We start from the raw sequence: 20,295 nt of genomic DNA on the forward strand, positions 1-20,295 counted from the left end.
TGCCTACTATATGCCAGGCATTGCGATAAGTTCTTTATAAATATCTCATTTGTTCTTCACAACAACCCTCTCGGAGTTTATATAAATCAGTCTTCTCTAAGGTAGCATAAGGTCAGATCACAAATATAATTTCCCAGAACATGGGGATTTCTATGATTTTTGAGGGAAAGGGAGGATGGGATGTCCCTGTCTCACCCAATCTTTTAGTACAGTGGCCACTTGTATGTCCAACGCCAACTCTGATCAGCACAGAAGCTTTGACTTACTTTTTTTTTCTGACCTGGGCCAGTTTGCCCTTCTTTAGAGAGCCTGGTTGTTCTTCTGTTCCCTGGGGTTTACCACATTAGCACCAGACTTAGTAAGGATACCTGATTGGTCATAGTCCACTGCAGTTCAGAATTGCCATACTCAAACAATCCACCAACCTTAACATCCTCAGTAGCAGAGATTATAGACTCTAGCCACCATGCCTGGCCTAGGGCATTCTCATTTGCCTTTCCACCCTATATCATTAAAAATTTAGCCAATTTGGCACATTGTTACTGATGATCTTCCCTCCTTTAAGTTTATTTTCATTCCTTTCTTCTTTTCTTGCTTTCCTATGGTATCCAGAAATAAGGCTAGCTGGAGGCTCAAACACAGACTTCAATTCTCTGTCTAGTTCTCTAGCCACTCATCAATGAAAAATTCAGACAGCAAGAACTAGTATCCACTGTTTGTTTTATCACCAAGGGCAATACAGAACATTACTGTAGACCTCACCTTGACATTCCCTAGCAAAATCCCATTTCTTTTTGTACTGCACTGTTTAGACATGGATCTTCCCATTAACTACACACCTCCACTCCTTTTATATACTAACCACACACATAAAAATACACATGTATCTTACCATGCATTCATGTTCTTCTTTAAGTTCTTTTCTGCATAAACATGGAAACAGAGATCCTGAATTTTTTTTCCAAAATAGAGCATTTACATGGTTATGCCTTCCTTTCTTTAAAGACACAACCTATTCTGTGACTTTTGAAGTTGACACCATACATGCATTTTTCTTAGTTTTTCTCCTATTACTATTTTTCAAGAGCTGCCTGGCTTTGGTGGTTTTGTTTCCAGTTTTTACATTGAAATATTAAGAAGAAAGAAGCAAATTACTAACAAAGCTTCTCGGTAGTACTTATATGAAAATATGAAAGTTTTGAAAGAGTGAAGGAATTTATTTTTCTGTTTATTAAATCTATCTTCACCTATGTATAAATACTTCACTCTGTTAAAGTACTGAGACTTTGATCCAGTTCATTAAATAATTTTTAAAAACCTGACAACACTTCAGATCCCCATTCTTCTTTATAACAATAATGTTGTAGTGATAAACAAAAAGAATCACTACCCATATAAAAAATCTATAGGTGTACTCACTAATGTAGATAACTAAATAAGGAACTCAGAAATTGTCTAATAAGCCACCTTTGGCATTGATGTTAAGGATTTTCCTGATAAGCTGGAAGTTTAATTAAAATAAGTATAAATTCTATTTTAAACTAAAGGTACAAAGGGAACATAGTTATTTCCTACATTTCAAATTTACATGATACTAAGTAACATTCAAATCTTTCCCTTAAAAAACCTTTTAAGTTCCTAACAAGAATGAAGAATAATTTTGTACAAAACCCTAAAATATCCATAGACTTTTTAACCAAAGGAAGTTAAAGTTGCGCATCAGTGTTATTTATTCAATCTAATTTTCCTTTCAAATTCTATCAACAATTTATCATTTATATACATTTTGGGTTCAGATATGTCAGAACCTACAAGAATAGATACTTTTAACTTGACATAATAAAAACAAGTAACACTTACATGACACTTAAAGATTTCCAAAGGGCTTTAAGGAGTGAAGAAAAAGTTGAGAATTCAAGTTGAATTTTGTCTCTAAATGACTAGACATGGCCCTAGGTGTTCCTTTAGTATTAGCACACAGAGACTAGCAATTATCACCTTCCCATTACAAAACATTCAAATATAGAATTTATGGATTTTTTCTGTTAAAAATGTTTGACAACTTATAAAAATTAACTATAATACCTTCAAACTTTCCCTTTTAAAATTTTGCTTAATAGTTCTGATCTATAAGTCCTTCCTCTTAAGAAAAGCCCTTAAAAAAGGAATCTTATCTGAATCATCAACATCTGTGTCTACATTTAGACTATTGTGAGTCCTTAAGTAGAAAGTTTTTCAACTTGCTGGGCTATAATAATACTACAATACATGCATTTATCAACTGATATATAATTACCTACGGCCTTCTATTGATTTTCAGAGACAGAGACATATTTCCTAAAAGCATGCAAACCCCTCATACTCTTTAAATTGGATGGTTGATTCCATCTTGGGGGGGTTCCCTTTCACTGCCGCTACTTGACAACACACACATGCTCCCCTTGTTGACAAACTACACTGTATCTTTCCTTGGGAAGCAGATATGCAGGTTTTAATTTTTATTTTATTTTAAGAACATTTTTATATTTTAAGATGATGATGATAATGTTTATATAGTACTTTAAGATTTACAAAATATTTTACACATACTCTCATTCAATCCTTATAACAATCCTGGCAGGTAAGCACTGTTACTACTTCCCTTTTACAGATGAAGAAACTGAGCCTGACAGAAGTTAAGTGACTTGCCCAGGGTCACACAGCTAAGTACCTAAGGCTGGATTTGAAATCAGGTCTCCTTTATTCCAAGACCGAAGTTCTGTCCATTGTAGCTGGCTTGCTGGGGCTGGAGAACTTTCAATTGGCTATTGCTTTGGAGTAAGGATAAATTATGGGCTTTCATCATTTTTCTGAGCATTTAAAATCAAATTATTCTTTAGTGGGAAAGGCTTAGTGGCTGTACCAGTATAGAATTTTCATCAGTTATTGTTTATTAACCTACTATATGATGGACATAAATAATTTGCAAAGTAAACATACTTGTTTTGTTAGTATGCATTGTATTCAGTCCCAAGAAAACTGTCAGGAACAAATAAAAATCAGTGAACACTTATTGAATGCATTTGCAATATATTGTGCTACATGATAAAGGGGATACAAAGGTGTAAGGGATAGTTGCTTCATTAAAAAGTTTATAAACTCATTGGAGAGCCAGGGTGAACATGCTTAAAGCAAACTAAAAATTCTCTGCATTATATAATTTTTGCCAGATTAGTGCTACATATAATTAGTGCTTGAGGAGAAAGCTTCCTACAGAAGGTAAAATTTTAGCTGGGACTTGAAGGAAAGCCAGAGAAGCCACTGGGTAGAGATTAGAAGGGAGAGCATCGTCGGCATGGGAGCTGTAAGTGAAAATTCCCAGAGGAAAGAGATGGAGTATCTTGTTCAAAGAACAGCAAGATTTCCAGGGTCACTTGACCTAACAGTACATGAGGGAGTGGGGGACATAAGAAGACTAGAAAGATGTGGAAGGGGAGGCTAGGTTATAGAGAGCTTTAAACACAAAACAGAGAATTTTATATGTGATCTGGATGTGACAGGGTACCACTGGAGTTTACTGAGTAAGGCATTGACATGATTGGATCAGTGCTTCTGGAAAATCACTTTGGCAGCTGAATGGAGGATGTCCTGGGGTGGGGAGAGATTTGTGATAGACAGAACAAAAAAGAAATTATTGTAATAGTTCAGAGATAGGGCCCTTTACTACAGCTGCAGCAGTATCAGAAAAGAGAAAGAAATGTATTTGAGAGATGTTACAATGATAAAATCAACACGCCTTGCCAACAGATTGGATGTGATGGGTGAGAGTGAAGAGTTAAGAATGGTTCCTAAATTGCAAGTCTAGGAGACTGAGAGATAGTGGTGACCTTTATAGTAACAGGAAAGTTTGGAGTGATTCAGAGAGGATTTGGAGGGAAGGAAAATGAGTTTGGTTTTGAACATGTTGAGTTTAAGATGTCTACAGGACACCTAGTTTGGGATGTCTGAAGGCAGTTGGAGATATGAGACTGGAGGCAAGCAGATCATGGTTTGAAAAATAGATTTGAAAAACATTAACAGAGATGATAATTGAATCCATGGGACCTGGTGAAATTACCATGTAAAACTGTGTAGAGGGAGAACACAAGAAGGCTTAGGACAATGTCCTGTGGGATACCCAGGTTTAGCAGACATGGCCTGGATGAAGAACCCCCCAAAAATACAGCTAATGACTAGGAGGTTAATATGCTACCCATTTCCCAGACAATATGTTTATTTATATACTAACTGGACTCTGAGAAAGTCAAGAAGGTAAGTCCTTCAGTATGATTGGCTAGATGGTTGGTTGGTTGTTGTCCTTAATTCTCAAAGAGGATCAAAATGATATCATTATGTTGGAGTCAAGGTACAGTGTGTCTGACTGTGGCTATCAGACCAATATGAGCTCTGCCACAGGTAGGGCACAAAGAGTCCACGTGGATATTTGGAGTGGAGATGTCTCCAAATTTGTGTTATCTCATGTTTCTTTGGAGCTACTGCAATTGTGCTTTGCTCACAGAACACAGCAGTTTCTTTGATGCAAGAACACCATGCTGGACAGTCTTTTACCAATGTCTCCCATGTCATGCAATTGATTCCAAAGTTCTTGAGATAGACCTTGAGAGTGTCCTTGGATTGCTTCTTCTGACCTCCAGGTGAACACTTGCCTTGCGGGAGTTCTTCATAAAATAGTCCTCAATACTATTTGGCATTTGAACATACATTTGGCATTTGAACAACATGGCCAGCCCATTGGAATTGCACTTTCTGTGGTAGAGTTTGAATACTTCCCAGTTTAGTTGCAGAAAGGACCTCAGAGTCCTGTATCATATCTCCGGAATCCTTCTAAGACAATTCAAATGTAAGAGATTCAGTATTTTGGCATGTCACTCTATCCAGGTTTCACAGGCATGCAACAATGAGGTCAGCACAACAGTCCTGTAGACTTTCAGTTGGGGTCTCTCTCTTGGTCATTGCTGGCAGAGTCCTCCTTAATAGATCAAGCCTTCACTTAGAATATAATCATCTATATGAGAGCCAATGTGGCTTCAGAAAGGGCCAAGGAATGATTGATATGGTGTTTGCTGCCTGACAACTCCAGGAGAAATGCCAGGAGCAGAACAGAGCTCCGCAGATAGTGTTTGTTGATCTGACCAAGGCCTTTGATACTGTCAGTCAGGAGGGCTATTGGAAACTTTGGTTGCCTGGAGAAGTTCATCAATATGATTCATCAGTTTCATGGCAGCATGCTTGCACAAGTTCTGAATAATGGACAATGCTCTCACCCTTTCCCAGTCACCAGTGGAGTGGAGCAGGGCTATGTGCTTGGTCCCATGCTTTTTAACATGATGTTTTCAGCAATGTTGTCAGACACCTTCAGTGAGCATGAAAACGGCATCAGCTACTGCACTGACAGTAAATTATTTAACTTGAAAAGGCTTCAAGCTAAGACTAAAGTGGAGGGAGAGTTGGTGCATTGTTTTTTGTGTGCGGATGATTGCGCACTCAGTGAAGCCTCTGAGGCTGAGAAGCAATAAACTATGGTGCTTGTGCTAATTTTGGCCTAACAATTAATACCGAGAAAGCATAGGTGCTCCACCAGCCAGCACCACACTCTCCATACTTGGAGTCTTTGGTTACAGCAAATGGAGAAATACTGGAAGCTGTGGATACATTAATTAACCTTGGCAGTATACTTTCCAAGGATATACAAATAGGATGATGAGGCTGACACACACATTGCCAGAGCTCGTTAAGTGTATGGGAAGCTCCAAAGGAAAGTGTGGGAGAGAACAATATCATTATAAACTTATCTGAAAACATACTTTCTTTCTTTCAAAAACTAAGAATAATTTACCAAGCAATATCAGAATTAGAATCTTATCATATAACATTTTAAAAAGGAAATGCAAAAGTCTCAAAGAAATATCTTTATCCATATTACATGTATATAATTGCTAATAAGCTTGTTCAGAGACCAATTTGTGCCAGAGGTGTGCTGATATTAGGGCTTTAATTTTTCCATTTCAACTCATTAAAGAGTTCTTTTTTTGGCTTATACAGAAATTTACAAATCTTTGTCCAAGAACAAAGCAATTTATGCAACTCCTCAGTCATAGCTCAACAGTTACCCCCCAAGGGAGTACATTTTGAGGTCAAAGATCAAGGGAAAAGTGGAGCCGGATTTGTAGATGAGAAGAACTTTAAGAGAAAGAAAAAGCCAGGCAAAACTGAGTAATGCAAAAAAAAAAAAAAAAAAAGGTAATGAAAAAATTTGGTAGGAAAAGAAAGGGAGAAATAGCTTAAATATATATCTTCTCTTAAATAAAATGACAAGCAGAATCTTTTAAAGTATGTGACTAGCACTCAGTACCAGGTTTCTGGGAACTACAGAAATCACCTTAAGGAATATTGAATCAAGGTATCATCAGAGTCTCACAAAAATAATGACAGATTGAAGAGAAAATTTAATCACGGGATTAACATAAATATTCATCTTAATTCTGCAGCTGTAGTTTTTCTGTGACTTCAAACTTGAAATTAGGAGTTGCAAACCTTCAGAGAGCATGATACCAGTATCAAATTAGATATAATCAAGCCATTTATCAGTGCCACATATTTAGTTAAAGTAGCCTTAAACAGCAATCTTCCTACTTTTTTTTCTGTCTCTTAGGAAATGAGATGCGTCCATCATTAACCTTCCAAACAACAAGAGTTCTATGTTCATACTGTGGGGCTAATCCAAAGGGCTGGAAATCACAGCGGGTCTATAGTAAGACACAGCAGGTTTATAGTCAGGTTAAATTGCTTTAATTAAGAGCTTTTTAAATGAAAGATTGTTCAACACTTGGGCCAATATTTTTCTTTATCCCAAAAGTGGACATATAAGGAAAAGTCACTGAAAATTCATCAGAAAGTAAGGCAAAAAAAAAAGAAGCTTCAAGAGGGGCATGGGTAATTAAACAGAAATGGACACCTGGTAAATGTGCCATGTTTTATACTTATCCCATAATGCCATTATTTTTATCTTCTAATCCAATTTATTTAAATGGTATAACATGATGTGCTTTTGGCATGGTGCCAACTGTCACTATTCATTTTTTCTGGCTGAATTATGCGAACAGGTACAGAACCACCCACTAAAAACTTTGAGGCTCTATGTTCAGAATTAATGTTCCTTTTAGGGAATTTGTTTTAGTGAGCAACTTAGACTTTGTTTTAGTGAATACCTATTCATCAAATCCAAGGTCAACATTGCACCATCAATTGCATTTTCTTTTTCCTGTCACATTAAAAGCTAGTGATCATGCCTGGAGAGGAAAAAGTTCCTAGAAAACAAAATAAATTTCTATTCCAGTAAGACTTAAGTATCATGTCTTTGTATCACTAGCATCTAGTAAAGTGCCTCACATATAGGAGAAGCTTACTAAATATTTGGTGCATAAAACTGAATAGACCATAGTGATGTGCATAATAAGGTAAATTAATGTCTAATAAACAAAAATACTCTTTTGTAGTACCGATAATGTCAACTTCAACTCATCTGGTAACTATCAGTGGCCCAGAGGCTAGTATCTGCTACAAAATACAAGGGCTATGTTTTTTTTTTCTCTTATGAAATAGGAGCTTTCTTAAGTGATACAACACACCACTTTATAGAAACTTTCCAAAACCAACATTGTCATCCTAAGATCATTTATATGAAGTTCAAAGGACCACTGAGATAATCTCCTCTAAGTCCTATTTGTCCCATTAGTTCCCATAAAGTTATCTGGGACCAGGAGGAATGAGGTTAATCTGGGGTTCAATTCCCCAATGTATCTGCAGATTAAAAAAATTAAGAATCACCAAACTAATAAAATGATATTAGCCTCTAGAACCAATATATCTTAACCTGGGGTCTATGAATTGGTAGGTAGGTAGGTAGATAGGTAGATATGTAGGTAGCTAGGTAGGCAGATAGAGATAGACAGAAAGACAGAGAGATAGACACATAGACAGGTATGATTATATTTCAATATAATTGATATCTATTGTAATCCTATATATTTTATTTGATGAATTTAAGAAAATTATTTAAAGGAGTCTAGATTTTGTCATACTACAAAAGGGGTCTATGACCCAAAAGGTTTAAGAACACCTATTTTAGACCAATAATTTCCCAATTCTAGTTCTTCCCATTCTAAGATCTCTCTGGCCATTTCAAGGCACATCAGAAAACTTCTGAAACAAGATTAACTTTATTCAACTTTAATTTAGAATAGAAAAAAAAATCACATAGAACTTCAAAGAAGGACATTGAAAACCCAGGAGACTGAGGGAATGGTGGTGACCTTTGCAGTAATAGGAAAGTTTGGAGAAGTTCAGGGAGTGTTTTGGCGGGAAAGAAAATGAGTTCAGTTTTTAACATGTTGACTTTAAGATGTCTACAGGACACCTAGTTTGAGTCAAAAGTTTAATACTAAGGTGTGCTTAATTAATGCTTCTTGAAAAAGATAATTTAGTATTATAATCTAGTGTCATCATGTACTTCTCAAGACCCTAAATGTTTTTGGCATTATTCCATGCACTTTTTAGAAGTATCTGTCTTCAAAAACCTTCACTAAAATAGATGACACTGACATGGACTAGGAAAAAGGACATACAAACCTAAATTGCAACATACCCAATATTAAAACCTCTAGGAATTAAAGTGTAATTCCCATGGAGCTTCCAGAGACTGTCACTTTAGGAGACGTAGCAGTTATTCATCAGGTGAACATATAGCGGTAAAGAATGAGAAGTCTGATTAAGATAATTCTCAAATAAACCACAATAGTTTCTCCAGCTGCAGAACAAATGAACTATCTGCCCACAGTTTTACATCTTGGCCAATATGCATCTTCAGATGACTTTTATGGCACAGGAAGAAAGATGAACTCTCAGGGGTAGCTTAGAAACTGGCACAGGTATCACTGGTGCTCTCCTGTTATATTCAGTAACCACTTTTATGGTCCTACAGAGACATTTTAAAAGAGATTTCACTTCCTTCAGCAGATGGGAGAAGAGCCTGAAACAAATGATTTGGGTCTGTTTCCCATCTCTTTTGGCAGGAACAATTTCTTTGAAAGACTCTTCTAATGAAAATTCAAGGTTTGACATTGCTGCTCTGCTTTTCAGGAAAAGTGTCTATGGACCATGAACTCAGGTGTTAATATCACAACAGAAGGAAAACTGAAAAAGAAAGGCTTTTGCCTCATGCTCCTCTTAGTTTACTGCCTTCAGAATATATGAATGGAACTATTTAAAAACATTTTTGAAATCAGAGCCCCTAAAACTTAGGCACAAAACCAACCTTGTTTCTAGTAACCTTAGAAAAGGGGATTTAGGACAAAACTTTTACCTCAGAGAAGAGAAGTTAGAGGAGAATCTTTTTTTCTCAGTTGATCCAACAATACAAAGAGACATTAAAATTTAAAGTAGGATACTGGAGCCAGAAGGGGCCTTAGAAATAATCTAATTCAATGACTTGACTTTATAGATGTGGGAACTAAGACCCACAGAAGTAAATTAACTCACCTGAGGTCATGTAGGTATTAAGAGTCAGAGCCAGGATTCAAATCCATGCTCTAAATACCATGCTCTTTCTCTGTTCACTGAACACATCTCAAAGTCTCTGGAAAGTATTAATAATCATAATTTTCATTATGGGCAATGATAATACAATAATTTAAAACCTGATAAAACAAAGCCTCTATTCCTCTCTTTTAAATTGCTTCTATCTCTAATCTTCATCCTAAGAAGAATTAAATGTATTTTTAAGGACAGTTGTAAAAATGTACATTGAATCACATATCCAGCCTAATAAGACTCCTATATCTCTTCTTCATGATATATGCTTTACAAGGCTCTCCTTCCCAAAATAAAAATACTAATGGACTCTCCAAAATAGTTATGAGACTCATAAGGATAAAAGAGCAGGAAACCAATCCTTCCACCTCTTTCTATCAGTCTCCAGTTGACCGAGTTGTCAATCATCATCAGACCAGCCAGTGAACATTTTAACTGGTTTTATGACTTTGCTTCTTGGCCCAATGTTGAATAAGAGATCAGCTTGCCAAGACTGGAGATCTCAGATTTAACATAAGAAAGAGGTACTAGGACACAAAATGCTCACTATTGACCTGAAAACAGAACAATAATGAACCAAATCCTAAGGCAACCTATCATCTTCAATTCAATTAAATTATTTATCATGTCTCAAAAGTGCAAAGTTGTACTCAGGACTGCCCAATGATTTAGGCAAAACACAATCATCTTTGCCCTCATGGAACTCATAGTTCAGTAGAAAAGCATGACACATTCACAAAAAATTATAAGACAATATAATATATAAGTACCATTAATAATAGTAAACAGGCAATAGACATTTATTAAGTACCTACTAGGTGCCATGACACTATGCTAAGCATTGGAGATACAAAAAAAGAAAACAAACAAAAAAAAAGACAGTCCTTACCCTCAAGGAACTCATAATTAATGGGAGAAGACAAAACACAGAGGGAATCTAAAAATAAGGGGGGATAATATTGAATCAGGGGCATGGTGGAGAAGTCAGTCAGAGAAGAAAAAAAAATTAGTGCAGCCCAGTGAGAAATGTCTGAGTGAGCTTTCTTTTTAAACGGAAGCCAAACCTTATGGCCCCATTGTCCAAGCAGAGTGACTGGGAGTAGCAATGAGGTAAGTTAAGGCAGAATGGTACAGTAGGATTAAGAACACTGAACTTAGAATGAGAGGACCTGAATTTAGATCTTGCCTCCATTAGGACTTAGACAACTTTGGGCTTTAGTTCCCTCATCTACAAAATGAAGAGGTTGAACTAGTCTAGTAAAGTCTTTTTAGGTGTAAATCTATGATTCCATGAACTGCTTGTTAGGACTCATATTTACCCAAATGAAACAATGTACTCAAAAACCATGGAGTGATTGTAGTCCAACTCCAAAGTATTCTATCAAATAAATTGCATAAAACCATGACCATGAACAAATTATTTACAAGTTATCACCTGCAAGAAAATCAGATCCAACTTCTGTAATTTTTTAGCCAACATGCATTTGGCAATAGCAGTAAAGGATGCATTACCTGTACTTCAGCAGCCAGTATTCTTTGATTCTCCCTAGAAATTTCTCTCTAAGAAGCACAGTAATGAAACAGCAGCAAATGGATCGTCAGAGCAAGGTCAGATGCACTGGCAAAGACATCCAGGAAAACTTTAAACACTTGTCCCAGCAGCAGATGATGCTGGTCACTAAACTCCATTTTTACTGCAACTGATTTATTGGCTATATGAAGTCTCCAATAAAATAAAAAAAGACCTACTACTCTCTAAACCAATTTATTCCTTTTGCCTTTAAACCAGTTTACTCTATTTGACTTCAGTATTTCCATTAGTGTCACCATGATTCACCCAGTTTCATAAGTTTTGAAACCTTGGTGAATCTTTGACTCTCCCCTATTCTTTCCTATTCAGTCATAAGTCCTGTCATTTATTCTTCCATCCTGGTTTTTTATGGTAGAAATAATTCCTCTCTGATATTGTGCAGTAGGTAGACATTGCCAAAATTCATCTACCACAATGCAGAAATTATAAAAGTTAAAACTTAGATTATATTATGCTTACACATAGGTTCAGAGCTCAGACAAAAAAAATCAAATGTGAATGGAGATTAAGATTCTTAAAAAGCCTCTTATAGACAAAATTATATCAAAGTGACAGAGAAATAATCTTTTTACATATTGCAGTCTAGTACGTTCCTCTTAGGATGTAAAAGTTAAAGAAAAGACAGATAATCCCATGGTTCCTTCAATGTTATAAAAGCTGAACAAACTTAGTTAATCAAAGTTATAATTTTATACATTCTCTAAGGAAACAGACCTAGTTATATAGAGTCTAGACAAATTAAGTCAGGTTACAGATTAAACTACATTTGGAAGGTTCACAATAGGCTGTTTGAAGAGGAAGATTTACGAGTCACCAAGATAACCAAGAAAACCAGTATCAAGGAAATTCTTCCTTGTAGGAAGCTAGGAAAGCTAACAGAAACTAAATCACTTTGGAGAGCTCAAACTCCCCTTCAGCTTTTATTAGAGGCATGTCAGTCTTTCCTTAATATTATTATTCTAAAAGTCAGGTTTTGGTCGGGTGAGGTTAATATCAACAGAAGAGAGGATTTGGGTTAACAAAAAGCCCTAAATAATAAAAATTAATAAAAGGAAAGCAAGGATGAAAAAGTATTATTACAGTTTCTTTATTCCAGGTCTTTCAGCATTTTATCCTGGAAAAAGCACTGAATTTGGAGCTAGAGGTCCTGGTTTTAACTCTGACTGTTATTTCTACACTACCTTTGTGACCCTTCAATAAGTCACTTCTTTTATTTGAGCTTATCTTTTCATTAATATAAGTATCGTTAACATCTCTTCCAGCTCTAAATTCATAAAGTCACTCAGTAAGCATTTGTTACACAAGCAATATAGGCTAGGTACCCATGCTAGGGACTTGAGAAACAAAATCAAAACAACCTCTGCCCTCAAGGATCTTAAATAAACACTATTAATATCCCTTTTCTCATTCCTACTTCCCTAGTATTTGTCTTCACTACAAAAAAAGAAAGCCAGTCCCTGCCCTCAAGGGGCTCAAAATTTAATTGGGGAAGACAAAACATAAAAGGAAGCTGAAAAGAGGAAGGGGTGAGGTGGGGGAAGGCAGGAAGCTATCTGAATCAGAGGCATAGTGGAGAAAGCAATTAGAAAAGGCCCCAAGCAATGCAGCCAAGTGAGAAATGAGATGTCTGAGCTGATGTCAGGATTATTCTAATGGACTATTAATAGAGCTTTCTATCTCTGTTGTATTTCTGCTTTCAATTTATCCACTACCAGAATAGTCTTCCTTATGATTTGGTCCTGTTGGTCTCTGTTCAAAAATCTTCAGTGGCTTCCCATTGCTTAAATAGAGATGAAATTCATTTATGTAATATAAAAGGTTCTCTACACTCTGGTGCCATTCTCAGTCCACTCAGACTTCCTCACCATGCTTGTACACTGCAGTCTGGCTATAGAACTGCCCACTGAATGCTGCCTAGTCTGTTACACCTCTGTCCTTCTGTTCTTGTGGTTTCTTACCCCTGACATAGCCATTCTTCTCCTCTTTAACTACTGAATTGCTGCTAATCCTTTAAGGTTCAACACAAGTATTACCTCCTCCATGAAGACTTCATTGATGTCCCCCAATTAAACAGCACATGATTTTACTCTTCTTTAACATACATCATGTATTACTGTGTACTGCTGTTGTCTATATGTGTGTTTTTAAGATCCACAAGGGAAGGGACTATTTTGTATATAGCTTTTATTTTCCCCAACATCACCCAAAGTAAGAATTTAATTAATGTTTGTTAAGCAAATGAATGAATGAATGAGCTCATATGGCATTCTTATATATGAATATGAGACTATACCTTTAACTGCTTTTTTCTAATTCTGGTACAAACCATATCTAAAAACTCTCTTGTCTTATATTTAGTCTGTTTGGTAATAACATTGGCAGGAACCTAGGCAGTCAGATGAAGGTCAGGCAATGGGAAGAGAGTTGATGAAATATAGTAATTGTTAATTAATTTATTGAGTTCCCCCATAGGGAATGAAGTAAAATTGTAACAGGGTTCTATGCTTGTGCTTTTCCAGTGGGAGATAGAAAAGAACAGGGGTATCCAGTGGCCTTAGAAATGCTGTTCAATGATCTGGCTTCATGAATTTTCCAAGCTAACTTTGTGGACATTACTCAGGCCTGCCTTTGACTCTTCATTAAGTCCCCCTGAACCCCACCCCAAGAAATACAAACTCCTAGCTCCTTACCAGTTGCACCTCCATCAGTCTCAATTACCACAGCAAGTCCAAAAGGAAAGACAGTCAATTTTCAAAGTAAGCAGAAAATAAGTCACCAAGGGATTCCACACAGCAAAAGGTGACAACATGAAGTGGGACAGACAGCCAACTATAAATGACTCAAGAGTTACATGCTCCCTGTAGGAAAAGTCTCCATGCACATGATTCATCCTCCCATTTTGTACTGCAGTCTGGAGCTTTCAAAGGGTTTCAAATAATTTATATCTGTGCCTGTGCGGGTACAGACAAACGCAGACACACACACACACACACACACACACACACACACACACACCACATGCAGCACAATTATCTCTTCAGTATCTAGCCTACTGAATTGAGAAATATTTAAACATTCTTGAAACACCCCAAAGCCAAACTTGAGTAGAAGGTTCTTATTGATCCTCGTTAACTTAAACAGAATACAAATAATGCTCTTTTTATTTCTAGCTTTAACATTCTCTGGCACATAGTCCACATGACTAAGATGCAAAATGTGTCTCTTCCAATGACATTAGAATCCTTCTATCATGCTGGTGTTGGGGGCAGGACAAACACCTGCTTTATACACTTTATTTATAATGATTTTTCCTATGTCGTTGGTTATACTTCAGGAGAAAAGAGTGGGCCCGAGGTACAACTAAAACTATGTCATAAAACCATGCCAACAGAACACATACATCACTTGTTGTGTTAATAAATAATCATGTCATTTTATATTTTGACTTTCTTGGCTCATAGTAGATTAACACATTGTTGTAGGACTCTGGTGCTATCTGTTGCAAGAAAAGACATTCCTATCATACCTATTACTGGATGATAATAGAGGTCTAAATAGTAATAAAGGTTTAAATAATTTATTTTGTTATATAGCCAGTGTCCCTCTAAGTGAAGAGGAAGGTTTCACATTTCTCAACTACTCTGTTGCAGTTCAAAAAAATGAATTAAATATTTAATGTGATGTTTCTTAATATTTAATTATAGGCAAATCATATTAGTTTTTGCCTATTCTTTGTGTGCAAAACCAGTTGTCAAATACCACAGAAACATTTAAAGTTTCATCACAAGTCACTGACCTATTAAAAAGGAAAGAAAATTGTTAGCAAGACGTAAGTAATAATCTTGATGAAAAAATATCTTAATGCTATATAACATTATCAGGTTATGATAAAAGGTAAACATAGATTTTTGTTTAGCAAGTAGTTTATAAAATGTAGCCTGCTGATAGAGGCCTCATTTCTAAAATATACAGGGAACTGAGCCAAATATATAGGTATACAAGTCATTCCCCAATTGAGAAATGGTCAAAGGATATGAACAGACAGTTTTCAGAGGAAGAAATTAAAGATATTTATGGGCATATGAAAAAAATGCTCTAAATCACTACTGATTAGAGAAATGCAAATCAAAACAACTCTTAGATACCACATCTCTCCTGTCAGATTGGCTAAAATAACAAAACAGGAAAATGATAAATGCTGGAGAGGATGTGGGAAAATTGGAACATTGTTGCATTGCTGGTGGAGTTGTGAGCTGATCCAGCCATTTTGGAGAGCAATTTGGAACTATGCCCAAAGGGCTATAAAATGTTCATACCCTTTGACACAGCAATACCACTTCTAGGGTTGTATCCCAAAGAAATCACACAAGCAGGAAAAGGACCCATATGTACAAAAATATTTATAGTGGCTGTTTTTGTGGTAGCTAAGAATTGGAAATCAAAGGGATGCCCATCAATTGGGGAATGGCTGAACAAGCTGTGGTGTATGAAGGTAATGGAATACTATTTTGCTATAAGAAATGGGGTTGATACGGACTTCATAACAACCTGGAAAACCTACACAACATAATCCCGAGTGAGCAGAGCAGAGCCAGAAGAACATTATACACAACCACAGATATATGGATTCTGTGAGGACCAACCCCAACAGACTTCGCTCTTTTCAGCAACACAAGATACAAAGACAACTCCAAAGGACTCACGATGGAGAATGCTATCTACATCGACAGAAAGAACTATGAAGTATGAATGCAGATTGAGGCACACTTCATGTTAGCCTTCCCCCCCCTCCCCTTTTTTTCTTTTTCTCTCTTTTGTTTTTGTTTTTGGGTTGTTTTTCTTTTTGGTCCTGTTTCTTCTTTTGCATGATTCATTTTGTTGATCACAGTTCTTCTCCATAACTTGACTAGTGTGTAAATTAATTCATTGCGAAGTTATACATGGAAGCTATATGGGATCCCATGCCATCTTGGGGAGGGAGGAGGGGAGAGAGGGAAGAAAATCTGGAACTCAAAATTATGTAGAACCGAATGTTGTAAACTAAAAATAAAAAAATTAAAAAAAGAATTTGCTTTTCTAAGTAGATAATAAATTCAATATATAATTGTCAAAAAAAAATAAAATGTAGCCTGTTGACAGGTAGGACTAGGTAAATTTTCTGGCTCCTGAAGTCTGATTAGGTTAAACTGCCTTATCACACAGGTAGCTAAGGTTCACTCAAATCTTTTGTCTCACCTCCAACTTATTCCTGCTTATGTTTACCACAATATATTTTTAGAATCAATTTGGGAATTGAAGGTATAGGAATTTCAAAGGGATGTATAACTCCAGACTCTTAGTGTCCCTTTCATGTCAGCTTTGAATATCTCTCATAATGGCCATTGGGAGCTTACTCTATTCATGTTTTCCTTATATTGAAGTATTTTCCTCAATGCAATTTAAATCTATTACTTCTTGTTCTATTCCTATTGATGGGAGAGAATAATATGTTCCTATCTAATCTATATTTATAGAATATTCATTTCTGTAAAAAGTTTTACTAGGAATTGCTAATTAAACCATTTATTAACAACTCAGAAAACATAAATGCATGCGAATCATGGTCAAGGTTACTTATTTCAATACAAAACATTTACCCATTTACCCAAGCTATTTCTCCATAGTACACAGCTAAAATGCCACTTTTAGATTATGCAATTTAAATGAAATAACCCTCTAGTTTAAGATACTATCATTCCCTTCTCTGAAGTCTCTTTTTAGTACTAACCCTCTAGCTCACAGTATGTGCTGAAAATTACCATCTACATTTCTCACACTTTCAAAGACATGCAATCACATCACAACCCTCAGACACAACTCCACTGTCTAGCCAATTGTATTACAATTTTCTTCAAAGCCATCATTCCCACTTTTAAAATGCTCTCTTAGGCTTTTTATAGTCTATTTTATGAGTCTTTTCTTTTTTCCCAAGTCATTTTTCTTCTAATGCAGAAACTAACTAGAAAGTATAGGCTAGAAGATTGACCTGGCTCCAGAGACGGGTCCTAGTCTTTGGACCACATTAAACCTTTCTAAAAAAGTTTGGAATGAAACAGATATGCCTTATTCTGTACCATTATTAAGCTTGGCATAGTCTGGATCTAAGAATAACATCAATGGCTTGAGAACCAACTCAATACTGCAAGATGACAAGGTACTTCACTTATGCAAGCCCCGGTTTCCATAGCTATAAAAATGTAAGGAGTATGTTTCCGGCTCACTATGTGCATTTCTCAAACCCTAAAACTTCCGAATGATTATACCGCAGGTCACAACAAATAGAATTTCCAGGACAGAAATTCACTAGACCTTTAAAAAGTCCCCCTGGAGGGATATTGAAATGACAGCTTGTGATGAACCCAATAACTCATTTGGCTGGGGCAGAGTGCTGGTGATGCTAAGGTCACAGGTTCAATGCCCATATGGGTCAACTGACTTCACAGAGAGAACAACTGTTTCACATTTTTTATGAGGAATTTTAAATCAATTGCTATCAGTTTTAAGGAGATCCAGGAAAGACAACATGAGTGGCTCTGTATAAACATACTACAACTTGTCCTGGAAAACCATTCTATACTCTGCAGATTAAAAAAAAATGAAGTGTACTTGGGGATGAAGGAAGAAGAGAAGGAAAAGGAATAGGAAGAACAAGAACAAGAAATAATAGCTAACATTTAATTTATGAAGTGCTTTAAGGTTTGCAAAGTGCATGGTGAGTGTGTGTGTGTGTGTATGAGAGAGAGAGAGAGAGAGAGAGAGAGAGAGAGAGAGAGAGAGAGAGAGAGAGAGAGAGACAGACAGAGACAGAGACAGAGAGAGAGAGAAAGAGGGAGGGAGGGAGGGAAGGAGAGAAAGTGGAAGAGAGAATGAGAGGGAAAGGGAGAAGGAGTGGTAGAGGGAGAGGGAGAGAATTACTTCATTTAATACTCATAACAACCCAGGGAGATGACTTGACCAAGGTCTTATGGCTAGTAAATGTCTAAGGCAAGATTTGACCACAAATCTTCCTAACTTCCTAACTCCAAGTCCAGAGCTCTATCCACTGTACCAGGTAAATAAGATGTTTCTAAGACTTATCCAGCCCAGCCATTGCTACTTGCTTTTAGTAATTCATGTTGAAATAAATGACATTATAAGAAAAAATATAAAAATAATTTGAAGGATTATGATATCCTTGGCAAGAAACTGAAGATGGAAGGGGTAAGGTAGTTTTCTCCATTCATATTTTCAGTTTAAGACAGAGACTTCAAAAGAGAAAAGCAGATCGAGGAAAGAAAAGAGCTGATTAACAAGATTTTCTTCAAGGAACAGGATTTAGATTTCTGTATCACCACTTAAAATATAGGATTGACAGATTCTTGGTCAAGTATGGATTGTCTGTAACAAGAACCAGAATGTAAAAAGAGGGATGAAATACACACACAAATACACACATGCATACACACATACATACATACATGCATATATATACATGCATGCATGTATATGTATGTATACACACATACATGTGTTTGTTCCTATGAAAATGAACAAGGCTTAAACCAAAAAAGGAGAGAGAAGGAAAAGAAGTTGCCCCCATTATCTTCCAAGCCACAAGCAGTAGTAGATACAACACAGAAAGAAAAACATGAGACGAGCCATGATCAAGAGGAGACAATATTCAAGAAAAGCAACATTAAATTATATGCACATATATGTATCAGGCATATAGACAAGTGTATCACATATGTTCATTAATCTCATTCCCCTTCCCCAACTGTGCACTCATTTATTCCCATGCTCCTCAACTCAATTTCCCACTCGCAGTTCTCCCTGGCACTTCTACTGTGCCCTTTGGAATGCTAGCTCTATAATAATAACATCCTTTCTTCTTAAACTATTTTCCTTTCTAACTCCTTCTACCTTTTGGCATGCTCTGAAATTTTTTCCCTTATGATGACACTCCTTCTTTTGCCACCCTCTCCAGTGGCAGATGCACTTCTTTTTTTCAAAACATATTGTATTTATTTCATTGAATATTTCCCAATTACATGAGAAAAAATTTAACAATCCTTTTTTTTAAATTTTGAGTTCCCAATTCTTTTCCCCCATCTTACCCCTCCCCTCTTCATTAGGAGGCAATCAATTTGATATTGATTATACATGTGAGGTCATGAGAAATATATTTCCATGTTAGCCATGTTGCGAAAGAAAATACATGCAAAAAACACAAGAAAAATAAAGAAACTTTAAAAATAACATTTCAATTTGCATTGCAAGTTTATCAGTTCCCTCTCTGGAGGTGGAGAGCATTTTTCATCATGGGTCCTTGGATTTGTCTTAGACCATTGTCTTGATTGGAGCTAAGTCTTTCACAGTTGATCATCTGTACAATATTGTTGTTGCTGTGTACAGTGTTCTCCTGGTTCTGCTCACTTCACTTTGAAAGAGTTCATATGAGTCTTCCCAGATTTTTCCAAAACCATCCTGTTTGTCAGTTCTTATAGCACAATAGCATTATATAACAGTCATAAACCACAACTTGTTCAGTCATTCCCCAATTGCTGAGCCTCCCCTCAATTTCCAATTCTTTGTCACTACAAAAAAGCTGCCACAAATATTTTTATGCAAATGGATCATCTTCCCTTTTTTTGATCTCTTTGGGATATAGACCTAATCATGATATTGCTGAGTCAAGGGTTTTTATAGCTCTTTGGGCATAGTTCCAAATTGCTTCCAAAAATGGATGGACTAGTTCACAACTCTACCTAGAGTGTATTAGAGTCCCAATTTTTCCACATGCATACTAGTATTTGTCATTTTCCTTTTCTGTTGTGTTAGCCAGTCTGATAGGTTTGAGGTGGTACTTCAGAATCATTTTAATTTGCATTTCTCTAATCAGTAGTGATTTAAAGCATTTCTTTCATGTGACTATTGATAGCTTGATTTTTTGTTCTAGAAATTGATTATTCATATTCTTTGAATATTTATCAATTGGGGATTGCCTTTTATTTTTATAAATCTGGCTCAAGTTCTCTACGTATTTGAGAAATGAAAAA

Source organism: Trichosurus vulpecula, chromosome 2 (assembly GCF_011100635.1).
Source record: "Trichosurus vulpecula isolate mTriVul1 chromosome 2, mTriVul1.pri, whole genome shotgun sequence".
NCBI lineage: Eukaryota > Metazoa > Chordata > Mammalia > Diprotodontia > Phalangeridae > Trichosurus > Trichosurus vulpecula.